Raw genomic sequence first — 15,720 nt, 5'->3', positions numbered from 1 at the left:
GGGAGATTGTTTTTGATTGCTGGTGACTCGTGACTGACGCGTCGAGGATGTATCTCTGGCGTGCAATATGGTTCCAAGGATCAATGGGGTTGCACGTGCAGGCTAGTTACATTCGGAAGACCGCACGAGACACAAATTAAACATGAAATTGCTCAGCAGATCAGGAGGATTCCTGAAGCCGGCGGACAGTTGTAAACACTTCCACACATCCTCGGCGTTACCTCAGACCAACGGCGAAGCAAGCAATGCTTCTGCAAACTAGTGTCACAAGTCTTCCTCAAGCATGCTTTAAGCAAAGCAAAGCTTCCTGAAGTAAACATCGCTTCTGTGGTGATGACAATGAACGGTACAAATAAGCATGACATAAGACAAGACAAACGCATTAGTCAGCAGGTTCTCCAGGGTGGCCGTTTTGCGATAGCCTTGGGGGTTCGCATGATAGTTCGCAAAGAAACTTCGATGCATGCATAAGAGGCCTTCACGGATAAAATTTCCTTTACCTTATCCACCCGCTACCATCGGACTCTGCCCATACCAGTCCGCTGTTCATTGGTAAACAGCTGTATCTACCAGTTAGTCACCGATTCACATTTTGCCAGCGTTTCACTTCTTAATCATGGAAGAGCTTCAGCTAAGTGTACACCAATACTTACTCTGTTGCACAGGCAACCACAAAAGCGGTGTGAATGAAGCTCACATGGCCAAAAGAAAAGAGTAATGAGACGTAGTGTTTCTAAAGGCATCTGCCAGACATTTCGAAAACGTCTTGCTCCATACCCGCGTCCATGCCTGTAATTTCTCCCCAAAATCTGCGCCCAGTCCAGAACGTCGCCCATTCCGTTATATGTGCCCATGATTTGACCCGAACCACCCACAGTGTCCTCTTTCACTCCTAGTCTTCTTGTACACGTGCCGGTAAATTTGGCTTCTGTTAACTGACCATAAAACAACAACCCTCACAGGGTCAGGTAGCTAATTGTCAAACAAGTACATTGTGAGGATCTCGAAAGGATTGGGTCCACCAAGAAATACTTTCCGAGCCCAGTACCTAGAAAGTCAACACGTTTTCTCTTTTCGTATTTCTTCACCATGAATTTTGTCTTTAGGCCCATAGTATTCCAACACATTTTCGCCTGAGGCCCTATGGGAGGCTTATGTAATACTGGTACTTCCATCATGGCGGCGACTTTGCCCAAGGCGTTATAGCCGACGACAAGGCGCCAAAGTATCATTAGCTTAATGTGTTGATTTGCTAGGGCTATAGCTTGCTTTTCAGAATAAAAAGTTCTTCGTTTCGCCGGAAACACACATACACCACTTTTGTGAGCTGGTCGAGAGGAGGCGGTCGTGAAGTGTCTAAGCTGAGTAGTTGGGAAGCCAGGGGTACGGGGTCTGTTTCCCCCTTAAGATCCCTGATCACAGGTTCCCCGTGTTGTGACCGAAAAGCGTTGTGACCGCTTTTCCGGCCAAGATGAGAGGCAGGCAACGCCAAATAGCCTCAACATCTACATCCGTCGTAGTGCCCAATGACAGCAGCACTTTTGTCGGCCCCATTCTTAAAGAAGCAGGTATTTGGTGTTGGCAGCCACTCATCCAGTCTCAAAGTCCGGCTCAAGTAAATGGGTCAAGAAGGAATTAAGGCATCAAGGCCAGCAATGCGCTATCCTGAGCATCATGTAGGTCCGGCGAGGGTGTCAGCCCATGTCACCATTAGATCGAAGAATTCTAAACTACGTCGCTTAAGATGCGACCAGTGTTTCAACACACGTATCCATGCTGTTGTATGTCAGACAGCGTGGGGAAAAGCTGTTTGAGGAGCAGCACCTTTTTAGTCATGAGACAAATGGCAGGCGACAGTACGGCACGCGGGGTCGGAAAGTAAGCATTTTACCTGGAACCCACATCCTTGAATATCTTTATGTACACTGCGGCGGAACGCAAGCCACGGGTTTGCATACATCGTTTCGAAAAAAAAAACGTAACGTCCGGTTTGCTGCCAGAACGACGGTTCTAGGAAGATTTGTCTTCTGTAATCGTTATATAAGTCTAAATTTTCTGCCCGATATCTGAAAATATCAACCAAACGCTTAACTTTCAAAAATTACTTCATTAACATGTCGTTTATGGGCGAAGGGTCACGCCATCAGCGTACTGTGATGAGTACCTTTCAGTCGTTTTCAACAGGAATTCCACTAGCTGCGACATTTTTTCAGTCCACGACCAGGATTGTGTTAAGCACTGGAATAGTGTTTCCAAAATGTTGATAGTTACGGTGTAAACGAGCAATATTTTATGAGCTTCACTTTTGTACCTGAAAAGCAAAAGTATTTTGGAAACATCCAGCACGGCGGCGGCTATACGTGGTTAAAGAACAGTCGGAGTGTCCGTCCTGACAGGTTAGTTGGTCTGGGCGCCTGCGTTCCGATTCACCCACCCGTCGTGCTGGCGATTGGCACCTGACTGGAACGGCCTGCAGCCGGCGGCACTGACTGCGCTAAAGGTCAGGTGACGTCAGAGGGCCGGGCGGGCCGCACCGAGCATTGCTGCACGTTCAGCTGTTGTGACAAAAAGTATTCCGTTGGCCTGGAATCTCACGGATCAGATGTTGGAGTTAGGGCTCGTGCAACAGGCACCGCTTAGCGCGGGCGCTGATTCCGCGGAGTCAGGGCTCATGCAACAAGTACAGCTTCGCGCGGGCGCTGCTTCCGCGGAGTCAGGGCTCATGCAACAATTATTGCTTAGCGCGGGCGCTGATACCTGCAACCCATGCAACCAAACAGTTCGGACTGGAGACATGACCTTTCAACCCGCCAACAGCTCGGACTAGAAACGCGACCTTTCAACCCGCCAACAGTTCGGGCTGGAGACATGACCTTTCAACAGTTTGGACTAAACCGCCAACAATTCGGACTATAGACCTAGCCTGTCAACCCGCCAACCCGCAAATATCTGACCCACAAGAAACCTCGGCCTTTTGGCCGGGTTGTGGGCCAAACTTGGTGGGCGTTTGCTGGTCAAAAATTGTGATAAGCAAAATGATGCATGTTCAGCTATTGCGTAAGACTTTAAACTGAGCCAACTCCAAGTGTGCCACAAAACGTAATGCAACTATGGACAAACCATATTTTGATTTTCTACCAACAGCCCCAGTGACAGAAAACATATGGCAGACAAGGCACACCCATAAACCAGGTTGCACAAATCAAACACGCTTAAGGGAGCGTTCTGAGGGCATATTCTTAGAAACATACTCTGGTTAAAATAAGTTAGTTCTAATAATAGTACTGAGAGGAGCCTCTGCAGCACGATCTGTACATAATGTGGAGATTAAGTTGATTTTGTTCGTCCAAATTATGCTCCCAACATTTTGTCACAGTCCTCCACTCCTTCCTTTCTAGGTAGCCCCAGAAAGGAAGCCCTAGTCCGTAACAACTACAGTTGTTGCGACTGCCTCCGTCATGACAACGGCAAAATCTGATCAGGGCCGTCCTCAGCCGTCGTGGACTAGAGGTGCCATTTTTGAGTTGTGGTAACCCGCACATTGCGGGCCTGCGGGTTCGAAAATGCCACCTCTGCTATTATGACTGACATCACAAGTGAAAGCTTTTGATTGGAACAGAGGGCAACGAAGGTCATTTACTGGAAAGCGCATTGGTTGAAATTTGAACCAGTGCGTTACTGTAATAGACAATGTGATAATCCGTCTCTCACAGCCGAAGTATATTTCGAAACGAGCTCCTGTGCAGAATGTTATGGGGTAGAACTCGAAGTCAGAGCACAACGTTTCTTTGAATTCGCGTGATAAAAGCCTCACGTTTGTATATATTTTGCCCTAAATAGTGTTTCAAGCTTTCGTAGCGTTTATTACACAATCATTTGGACGAACAAGTGTACTGCAAGCATTACAAAATACACACTTTAGAAAAAAGAATGGAAATCAAGAAAAAAAATTGCATAATGGTGGACAGTGACTCTCAATAAAATTCTCCCATCTCCATCTCCCGGAGCGGCTAGAGCAAATGGAGGTCTTAGCCTGCTTAGTGGGAGTTCGAGAAAGCTTGTTTTATCGATAAAATCGGACGCGTATGATCAAACAATAAGTAAGCAGTGCAAGGAAGTGGCTTGCTTCCTTTAGATAAAACAAAACAAAAATAGATAAAAAAGTTACACCTAAGCATCCAGACTTTCAAGGCTTGAGCTGATTTTATTGAGTAGTGAAGAAGGTCACTTTTATAAGCATAGCTACAAACTGCGATTGGTCGCTTTATGAGGGTAAGGTGTACTTATCTTTTCTTAGTGTACACACAATCCATGCCTTATGTTCAACACCACCTATCAATGAAATGAAAGGGAAACCGTGTGGTTTTTATTATCTTATCCCTCGCACACTTGCTAATACAGCGCGCATTCGCCCATGTATCAAATACAATTTTTGCCCGGAAGAGCAGTGGCTCGTGTGTATTATACGTCTCACCCTTTCTGAAATTGTAATTAGTTTCCAACATATAGGTCTGGGTAATAAATTTGCCCTGTTCTCTTTTCTGTCTTTTCCAATATCTTGGTATAAGCACAGGTCTGCAAAAAATTCAGTTCAACATATGACATCAAGCAAACATTCAATATAGATCAGGAGTTGCAGTCAGCAGGTTCTGTGAAATGTGGACAGAGGACCTGGACATGACTTTCTAAACATTGTCTTGTAGAAATTTTGTTACAACATTTAACAAAATTTCACGGTTTTTGTGGCAGTGGTAAATTTGAGTGCTGTCCCTTGAAAGCCGAATATTTCTGTACAAATTATTATTGCTATCCTTGCCTGTACGCAGCATGACAAAGGGCACAGCGTTTGTTTGTGGGACAAAACACGGATAGAAGTAAGAGAGAAATATGAATTATTTCAAGCTTTAATGTTATTTTTATTCCATCTTTTTGAGCGATGTTTCCACTTGTTCCACTTCCACTTCCACGACAGCAAACACCATGTAAGAGCAAGTGTTTGTTTTTAATATCACGTCAGGCTTTGTGGCGATTGTGGCGCATTCGAAAGGTGTTTGTGCCAATGTGCAGTGCAATGAGCTGGTAGACTTCCCATGACTTCAACCACTCAGCATTGTTTGATCTGTCCGTGCAATAACATCCGTTGATGCATTGAGTTTTAGAACACATGGCCTGTGGTTTGCTGAGGTGAGGTGCAAGGCTTAAAGCTTTGGTACATTTGGGTAATAGGTCATTTGATATCACATCTTCTTCCTGCTCCTTTATGTTCGAAAACTGGTATCCCTGTGCTCAACATCTACTTTTGGTAAAATACAAAATCCATAATACAGGTACTTTAAACACGCTGCCCAAACAACATCACTGGTGTTATCCAAACAACACTGCAGATTAGAGGACACCGAAATGACATGTCATATGCGCTTTAACTGACGGTCCAAACCTAAGGAGAAACGTCAAAAGGCACATTGCGATTAGCTCATCACTTGTGAGTTCATGCCGGGTCAGCACTGCAGCACAGTGGGATTTTGCGGGCTGGATCCCTAGCGGGGCGAGGCGGGCTGGACGGTGCGCAGCCATTTGGAAACAGTTGCGTCTATACTTTGGGCAAAACCCAGAAAATGTGCACCGTGACGGTCAGTCATGCATCGTGCTTCATGTAAGATATACCGCCTCTTAAGTATCTCCAAAGTTTTGCAAGTTTAACTCGCTGGCCTTTTTGCCGTGACCTTCAAAGTTCAAGACATCTGAGCAAAAAAGCAGCCGCCGTTGAACAGAAGTGGCAACTCTGTGACCCTAGGACTGTTTTCACATCTCGTTGTCACATACAATTTGCATGAAAGATTACATCATCCATAGAATTAAAAACCACATTACACAGCTTGATTTTTCATGGAGAAAGCCGTGATTTATTTGTAAGCATTTTTGGGGGGTTGTCGAGGTTTTAAGCTACCGATTTCACACTTGAAGTCAATGAATATTTTGAGATGGCAAAACGCACCCCGGATGCGCCAGTTGTCCGATACGATCTGCTTTGTATTTCTGATTTTAAGGCCCCAAATACCTGGATAGGCTGTCGGTACTCGTTCCGCCGTTTTGTGAAACGGAGCAATTCATATATAACGTAATGCATTTTGACCGATTGTCTACACTCCCTCCTTCGTCACGCACCACTGGTTACGTTGGGTGAAATTTCCTCGCCCCGCTCCCCTCCCCCCCCCCCCTTCTCCGCCCCTGGAAACGCTATGTTATCCCTCACGCCCCTCCCCTGCCCCCAAAAGGAACGCCCGTTTGGCCCCTCATTAAGCTAGAGGTGCGAAACCAATACAGGGCGTATTACTTGATATGGCAGGATACTACGGCATCGGCTTTAAGTTTCCAAGTTGTCTGAAATTTTGTTTGGCCTGGTTTGCTACTTCACCTGATCATAACGTAATGCTTTCCAAAACCTTTCCCTCCGTCCGTTGTTATGATGCCCCCGTTGTGACTTCCGTTTAGGGCGCCGTTTCCAGAAATTTCTGGAATCCGACGCAAGACGCGATACCCGATGATTCGTGCGGCACGCAGCTCTATGGGCATGTCCGTCGCAAACTCTGAACCTTGTGCTGGTCACCAGGGTTGGAGAAGGATTTACGCTTTGTGCATGAACCAAGGTTTGTGGTTTGCCATGCCAAATCCGAAACAGGCATGTACTGAGTGACAGAATAATTCTGTATTAGCCTCATTTTGTATCAAACCTTTGAAAGACCACGCGGGGAGCTCGAAGAAGGTCAACACAGGTTATTGGAGATGAACTCGTAAATATATGTGACGACAGGAAACTAGATCTGGAATTTACGGAAGCTGCATGTCTGGCAACCTAACCTGACCGCATTCGTTTCGGATAAGCTTACACAAGGTTGTCTGCAAGACCGGGTTAAAATGAAACCGATTTAAGGGAGTACCCCATATTGGAAGATATTGGGTGCAACAGCAAAGGATGCAACATTTCGAGGCTGCCACAGACTTGTTCATCTCAGCCTCCAAATTGCTGACCAGTAGGCATTGTCAAAGCAACGGCTTTCTTTCATGTAACAACTAGCACGACGGTGCAGAACGAAGCACGCTCTGTAGACTAATTGTGGCCCCTTGTGAGCTAGTATCCGAGTGCTGACGAGTTTGCGAAATCTTGCTATTGGCCTTGCAGGAGAAAGTATTCCTGAAAACGCTTACGTGCTTGCTAACATAGTTCCGATTAGAACAAACCTAGTTGCCTTTCCCGTCCAAACCAAGAGCCTTTGCTTTCACCTTTTCTTGTCTGTGGACACAAATTGCCTCGTATATCCCGTCTCATAAACTGTCAAAGAATGTCCAAATAGAACAACGCTAAATCGGATAAATCAAAGGGAGTGTCCCTCCTTTAGGGCATATTCCAAAATCATGCTCTAGTGACACCTCAGAACCAATTGCGTGTAATGATAGCACTGGATAGCGTCACTGGAGCACGGTCAAGACAAATGACGGTATCAATTTCGGTTATTTTCGAATCCAAATAACGCTATTTAAGCTTGGTAACAACCCTACGCTTCTTCCTGTAGTCGGGGACACCGTCGTCATGACAACCGCTTTGGCGCCTCTGCTGGCGCGAATGAAAGACTGTAATTGGCCCAGCGGGTGGTAATGCCCTGTTACCGAGAAGCCCATTGATTTCTACCCTAAAACCAACGGGGAGAAATCAAAGTCAAAGTACCATGTTTAGTTGAGTTTGCGGCTAATAGCCTCATGTTCGGTTATCTTTTAATCCGAACCGAGCGTTTCCAGCTTTCGTAGCATCAATTATACAGACATTTTGACAACTTGATATGTTGTTAACACTACAGAACACACAAGTTGGAAAAAGCAAGACAAATGAAACGTATTTCTTATATAGTGGTGAGCAGGGAGTCCAATGAGATTCCTCCCGCAGGAATGGCCACTTCAAATCATAATTATGAGCCTCTGAGAGCGATTTCGAGAAAACTGGTTTACTGATTGAATCGCACGCGTCTGACCTGACATAAGTGCGAAGTACAAAAGGTGGCATGCTCTCTTCAATAGCATAATTCAGGCAACGATCACTGGAGCAGATCTAACGCACTTATGCATTGTTTCTAGTGTCTTGAATAATAGCAAACATCGCATTCCATGTGGAGAAAAGTCTTACGTACCCTTCAGCACAACCAAGCGACTCGCGAGAGTAGAAGGGAAATTGGATCAGTCATACGGCATGCGCCACGTAGGCTTAATAAGGTATCGCTCATGTGTTTTATGGGACCGTGATATGATACACATTGGTGGCAATAACCCCACCTCGGCGTCATAAGTGGTCACACCAATGTATTTGCGTGGCGCGATGTTCTGGCATTTGGCGGCGGGATAAGGTTTTATAGCTTCGCATTTATGATTCCTGACAAGCATTAAGTCGATTCCTTTTAGTCTGGCTGGGCGGTATTTGTTAGACCACACAACTAGCAGCATTTTATTTGACCTATAAGTTCTTAGATATGTAGGAATGCAATGGTCGCCGGTTCGGATTATTTTGTGGATGTGGACGTAGCAGTAAGCTCACGGAACACCTCAGTCCCGTTACCATGTAGAAGTGCCGCACAGACGATCCCATTTTTCAGACGATCCCATTTTTCTCGCACAACTTTATGAAGGACAAGATATCACGTTTTGTAAAGCACGTTAGTTACCACCTATAGTTAGCACCTATAGTTACATAGCACCTATATAGCACCTATAGTTAGGTCGAGTACAAGTGTTTCGACTGGCAATTTTCCCCGACTTGTGATTTTTTCTCGAGACCTAGGAAACTCACTATCCTGGAGGGAGCAGAAACTCCTCCGACAAAAAAGACACGTTATTCGGACCATAAAGTCGGTGCAAGTAGAATGAGGTAAAGAGAAGGAAGAAAGCGGTTGGTGGCATCAAATAAACAACGGATGGGGAGCGGTATTCAATGAAAAGCCAAAAGGAGCAATCTGCTTGTTTGGCGGCGCATGCTGGGGCACGTATCACAGAACGTGTTCGCTGCATTCGCCGCGGTCATGATAAGCCATGGGCCTAAATTTGACTAGCTAAAAAACCGGACAATGTAGGATTCAACAGTAGGTGTCAAGTTTTTTAGTTCTCCGATTTGAAATGATGTAATAGCAGGTTGAGTGTAGCGTGAAGCATGTTGTAGATCATACCCGGAATTTCGGTGGGCACCCATAGGTGCTGAAGGAATATAACATGGAGTAGATTGATGGTGCCGAAAACATGTTACAGAAATGTACCCATTAACGTGCACTTAAGAATGCCAATATTTCTTCGACTGACTATTGCTTTTGTACAGCGCCCAAATTCAACTTACCTTTTTAGTTCCAAAGCAATACCGCAAATAGGAAACTGGTATGACAACCAAACAGCAGAAAAACTTGTCGTCAAAAAAAACTCTTACGCCGCCCTGCTTCTACGCATTTCGACGATAACTGTTTGTAGGAAACATATACATCAGGATTAAGGGGACCAGACAAACTGGGAACGTGAGGAACACACAACCCAAATTTATGGGGACCAGGGGTTATATTTCCTTTTCAGTTGGAGGGCGCTCCAGACTCCCCCCTCCCCTCCCCCCCCCCAATTTGGGGTCCAGCCCCCCCACCCAACTTTGGAATAAGAATGGGCCAAATCTCGGGAGAAATCTGCTGAGGACATACATTAGGTTGGCTGGTTTCGCAATGTCCAGGCCCCCCGGACTCATTTTGTGAAACTGTTCCCTTAGTGGGAACCAACTATATCAGGGTTGTGGGGAACCGATATACCCGGCATAGCTTTTCACACTCTGAAATGGAACAAAATTAGTTTCGGCGTGAAGGCACGATGAACACACCGACCACGCTGCCGGCCCCAGCTGGCAGCTAGTCAGCCGGACACCAGCGGCCGCCACCCACGCCGCGCGTTCCCACCCGACCCAACACAAATACCCATAACTCCTTCGTAACACACACACACACACACACACACACACACACACACACACACACACACACACACACACACCACACACACACACACACACACACACACACACACACACACACACACACAGGCGGCGTCATCTGTGACCGCTCTAAGACGCCCGCCTTATCCCGAGCGTCCGGCCGTCGCTGCCAGCCCACGCTCCAGCCTCTCTCCGGTGCCGGCCTCTGCCGTCATGCTCACCTCCCTCGGAACCACGCTGACGGCGGCCGGGCCGCGCGCAGGACACGGTGCTGGCTGCGGGGCACGCGGCAGCGCTCTGGCCGCGCGCGGCGCCGACCCTTGGTGCCGACCGGCGCCGCGCCGCCGCCGGCCCGCGCGCAGGGACGCCTCGCATGCCGGCCGGCCGCCGCCGGCAACGCCGTCCCGCTCGCACGTCCGTCGGGCAGAGGTGGGTCTGGCGTGGTGGTGGCCAGCCGAAGGTTGGTCAGACAGATAAGAATCTGACAGAGGTGGGTCAGGCTGGGCTCTCAGACAGATGTGGATCAAACAGGGGTGAGTTGTGCGGGCAGGGGGTGGTAAGGCAGATGTGGGTCAGGAGGTGATGGGTCAGACAGAGGCGGATCAGGCAGATGTGGGGCAGGAGCAGGTGAGACAGAGGTAGGTCAGGCATATTTTGGTAAGACGAATGTTGTGCTTTTTAGTCCAAAGCCAGTTTTCAGCGAAATCCTTGTGGCCACTGATTGCGTCGTGGTGGACTGGGTACCAGACTCTAATAACAACTCGGATTAAAGGGACTGCTCCACATGTGAAAATATTGAGGCAAGCATTATTTTTTCTGGAAAAAACTCGCTTGTAGCGGTTGGTATGATTTTAAGACTTCTCTAAATTGCAAACTATGCTCTTAACTCTGCTATTTTTCCACCATGCCATGCTTTATACGCATTTGCATTTCAGCTTACCTATTCCTAAGATATTCTATTATCAGCCTCATGTCGCTCATAAGTAGCAGCTGTTTACCAGCTGCCCTTTATCATTGTGACACATCGCGCTGAATCACTGCAAACATGAATATTTTAGTGGCCATGTTTTTCTTGGCGACCGTGGACACGATAAAGCCAGTGGGTTTGGGCTACTTGCGTGGCGTTTCTATGATGAACTACATGTGTGGGTGACTTCAAATAGGCGGCGAGAAAAATGCTGCACAAGTTCGCATGCGTCAAGCTTGGATACAGGAGAATTTACAGTCCTCAGAAGGGCCTGGCTGTGAACTACAGGGGATGATCCTGAAAATGCCTATCTTAGCTCGAAGCACAATGTGAATGTGGAACGGTCCCTTTGAAGGGAATGTTTCACATTTCAAGATATTGAAGCAAACACCAGATATGATGAGAGAAGCTCACTTATAACCTTTGGTTTACTTTTTAAGTGGAATAGATTGCTCTACACAACACAATTCACCGTTGAGCAAATATGCTCTTCAATGCGTTGTGGTTTGATTACGTCATCGTACCTTGCACAGCATTGATTGAGGGTCAAGTGACGGCCGTTTTACGTGGGCGCTCACGAACGCCAGGTATGAACGCCGCGACCTTTATATTTGTATTGGCCGTGGTCGCCGTATGGCTTATGGAATGACAGGATTTAAATGGCGTTATTGTGCCGTTATGAATGCCAAGGTAATTTTGAAATGCTCTCCCCGATATACTTTTTCCCATTTTTGTCTGCGCGTAGCTCAGAAACTAAAGGAGGTTGGGTCTTAAAGAGGGCAGGATTGTGAACACTACCAGAAGGTCTTCAAGCTGGTTATTTCAGTTCAAAACCATATAAGAATGTGAAACACTTCCTTCAATTGAGAGCAAAACAGTTCATTGCTTTTAAGACATGAATTAACGCATTTGAGCTGTAGTTAAAACGGCTAAAAGTGCTTAGGCTCTTTTCTTGTTGTCTTTTATGTTCACTGCGAAGCTAAGTAGTGGTATGTTTGAGAAGGACGTAATTAAATCAGAGGTCTGATCAGATCAGATCAGATAACGGGTCAGAGAGTGAGGTGTGAAAGACACTGATAGGCCAAGCAGAGGTGGATCAAACGAGACGAGTCAGGGATACATTTATTTGACACCATACTTAACAGTTCCTTGTTTTGAGCGTAAGCATTTTGCGCAGTGACAAATGCATATTCATCAACATTATCATTGAAAGCAAATGCCTTGGAAGGTCTTTCACAATTAAAGAGTGTTTCACAGTTGTATGGGGTTTTGAGCTGAGAAAGCCATCTTGAAGATCATTTGGTGCAGTTCGCGGCCCTGTCATTCTAAAGATCTAAACCCCTCTAGGTTCTGAGCTACATGCCCGTAAGTATGTGCAGACGCTTTTGCGCAAACTACTTCAAGGTCACCCAGGCATCCATGACGCCATAATATCGTCATTTGAATACTGTAATTTCATTGGCCAAGCGGCGATCCAGGTCAAGAAACATATAATTGTCGATACGTTCATATCTGACGTTCGTATGCATGATTTCAAGATATAACGGCCGTTTGTTTGCTCTCAATGAATTTTGCGCAAGGTGCGATGACGCAATGAAACAATGACGTATTAAACAGCATATTTACTAAGTAGAAAAATTGCATTGTCCAGGGCCGTCTTTTCCACTAATAAGCATACCGTTCGTTATAAGTAAGTTTGTTTCATCACAGCTGATGATTGCTTCGACATCTTCAACTCTGGAACATTCCCTTTAAAAGGAGGCATATATTCTCTTTCATATGCAGCTACCAACAGGCTCGTTTGTCTGAACTGTCATTGACGCACTACGAATCTGGACCGTCTGGGGAATACAAGAAATCTCCCTTTGTGTGTGGGATTAAATTAGGGCCATTCCACGCAACACCGCTTCATGTATGAAGCCTACGAGTCGGCGGTATAGCACGTGTAACACACAGGTCTGCAGGGTATTCACGCCGCTGCAAACATCATTTCACTTATTCATACTTTATCTATGTTTTGGACTGCACTGACGCAATCCAACATCCGGCATCTTCTGCGAGTGTCATCCATCACCTGAGGCTGTGTGATAATGAGGACCAATCGTGCTGTCTCAAGGTCGCAACCAGCCACCAGTAGGTACTACGCAAGTACAATTTTTTACAATCGCTGAACCAAGGTATTTTGTGCCGACAACTTTTGGTGAAAGGTCGGTGAAATTTAACACATTTTTCGAAGCCTCTGGCAACCGTCGTCTTAAATCACCATAGATCACGCGACCCGCAAGAGCATTACATGTACAACGAACTAATCTGAGCTTAGCCCCGTTTGACCTTGACCAGATATTACCTGACACTAACCGCTGAACGTTGCGGATACAGCGGCACGTTCTTTTTCAAGAACTTCACGGCCATTATTATGGACGCCAAATCACTGATTTTCTGGAGAATCCGAATGCACTTTATGCGGCCTGTGCTGCCCGCATGATGTGCCAAAGGACAAAATGACGCTTCTGGGGTGGGAATGAACGGGTCTGTCTTTGCCGTCTGAACTTTTTGGACCGTCACTTTGACCTTGAGGCATCATAGAGGGTTAAAAATACGCTCCAAGCGGCTGCCGTTGGTGACATACACCAGATGGTGCTGGGTTAAAACACGCTTGATGACGTCGCCGTTTCCGCAGAATATCCTTCACTGCGTCCACAACCTAGCCACAAGTGGTGCATCTAGTCCTTTACAAATCACTCCATGTCATGCACCTTTAAACGCAAATTTTGGTGGAGGCAAACCTGGGCCAAACAAGCTTTAGAATCATTAAACATACAATGCTATATAAACATGGGTCAAGCGATGCCACATTCGCATCGTCACGTGACTGTGCGAAAACCGATAATTATGGCTCGGAGCGACTCATCTGTCTCAACAATCAACACAAAGCAACACACCGTATCTTTATGTATATGGAACCATAGTGGCTTATTAGCAAGCAATCTCCATGGCGCTACGAAAAATGGCATGCGAATGAAAGGTGGTACCGCGCAAATAGTTAAAATAAAACAGTGCGTCGCATCGAGCGCAAAAACCCAGTTATTAAGCGTCACCGCGATGCCCTAATGCTGCTTGTTCATTAGGAGGGGTATACCATTACGCACAGGCGCGCGAGTACCAATAACTTGCCAAGCGAGTGTTTTGAGGGGAAATGGGACGCACCTGCCACACCCACCACTGGTGCCATCCCTCCGTGTAAAGTGAGAGCCCTGGGAAGCTCGGCGCAGTTCACGTTGGGTGCATTTAGAGAGCAACAGATACTCCTGCGATGGTGTTCACTTCTGACAAGCATTTTCGAATCCAACTCCTCCTTATGCGTGTCAAAGATCAGAGCCGTCCCGGCAGTAAAGTGTTCAGTTTGCTGGTCTGGTCTCATGTTGAGGGGCACACACAGTGGTCTCGAAACACATCGACACGGGGCCTCGAAAGACATCAACACGTGATCCCAAATCACATCAGCACGTGACCTCGAAACACATCAACAATTGGTCTCGAAATACATCAACACCTTGTCTCGAAGCATATGAACACGTGGCTTTGACGCCCATCTGAGGTGTCAAATTTTCCCGAGGGGATAAATCCTTACCACGTCGGCGGTGCCAAGGCTTCAGATGGCTACGCTTACATCAATGGTGCTATTACTGGCTGACATGAATTATTTCGCATGGTTTAAATATCTTGGGTGGCATTCGGGCCACTTATCCCAGCACGGCGAACATTACTGATTAGATTTAATTTGTGAAAATGGAGAGTACTTCAAGCATCATATTTCCTTAAAACGCTGCCGAGCAGGACATTGCTGGGGCATTTGGCAACTCCCATTCACTGAGGCATTTTACGTCACCTCTATGAATAGCTCCAGAACCAGCCAAACAATGGCGCTGATTGAAACGGAACAAGATGTTGATCTGGCCCGAGCTATGACAGTGTGAGTCATCTTGTTTGGTATTTGTCGTGTTTTGGTATTTATTTGTAGTTCGGTATTCATTTGTGGTCGGTCCTTGGCTTGGGGTTTGGGTGCTTCGATTTTATTTTGCAAGTTCATGACTTCAGAACAAAAGGAACCAGCAGAGTGGGGTGTTACTCCATTAGATTAATTCTCCATACCAAATTCAATTTCTTAAGAGCAGGGATACCATTAGAATGCATAACACATCATCCAGCCAACGCAAACCACATACACAACCTGCGTCGCTTTCTTGCTGTCTTCATCCCTCTTTCATAACAAAACAAAGCAAAAAAATAAAAAATCCACACGGCAGCAATACTTTGCGTGATGGTCTCCCGCAGAGGGCTAGGTCAGTGGTACCCACTGACCCAGCCCTCTGCGGGAGCCGAAAAACGCGACTTCAGCAAGGTGGTGCGAAAGACCATGATATCCATAAATAAATAAAATGCATGCGAGGGGCACACGTGACGAAAGAGGACGCATTGTTATTATAGTAGAGCAGAAAACAATTATCAATATATGTATGCTATAAATGATTAAGGGGAGTGCTCCACACTTGTGTGGACTTTTAAACTGACAAAACCCTTGAAAACCATTCGGTGTAGTTCGTAGCACTGCCTTTCTGAACACCTCAACCTTCCAGTTTCAGAGCTAGACGCCTGCGGAGATGTGCAGACTATTTCGGGAAGGCTATTTCAAGATCACCCAGGCCTCCGTGACGTCGTAACAACGTCATTTACATCCTGTTTTTCCATTTCT

At 46.3% G+C, this 15,720-nt stretch overlaps 1 protein-coding gene across 1 annotated transcript in view; it reads right to left on the bottom strand.

Moving 5' to 3' along the window:
• Positions 1-10,295, bottom strand: part of LOC119113026 (aminopeptidase N) — a 51,019-nt gene extending 40,724 nt beyond the window's left edge. Inside the window, exon 1 of the mRNA XM_037237342.1 lies at positions 10,222-10,295. The gene's annotated coding sequence lies outside the window, so the exon portion shown is untranslated. The remainder of the gene's footprint in view (positions 1-10,221) is intronic.
• Between the last annotated feature and the right edge of the window lie 5,425 nt (positions 10,296-15,720).

This window comes from Pollicipes pollicipes, unplaced genomic scaffold (assembly GCF_011947565.3).
Source record: "Pollicipes pollicipes isolate AB1234 unplaced genomic scaffold, Ppol_2.1 Scaffold_7261;HRSCAF=8764_pilon_pilon_pilon, whole genome shotgun sequence".
Taxonomy (NCBI): Eukaryota; Metazoa; Arthropoda; class Thecostraca; order Pollicipedomorpha; family Pollicipedidae; genus Pollicipes; species Pollicipes pollicipes.
This window is presented reverse-complemented; position numbering and strand designations above follow the sequence as displayed.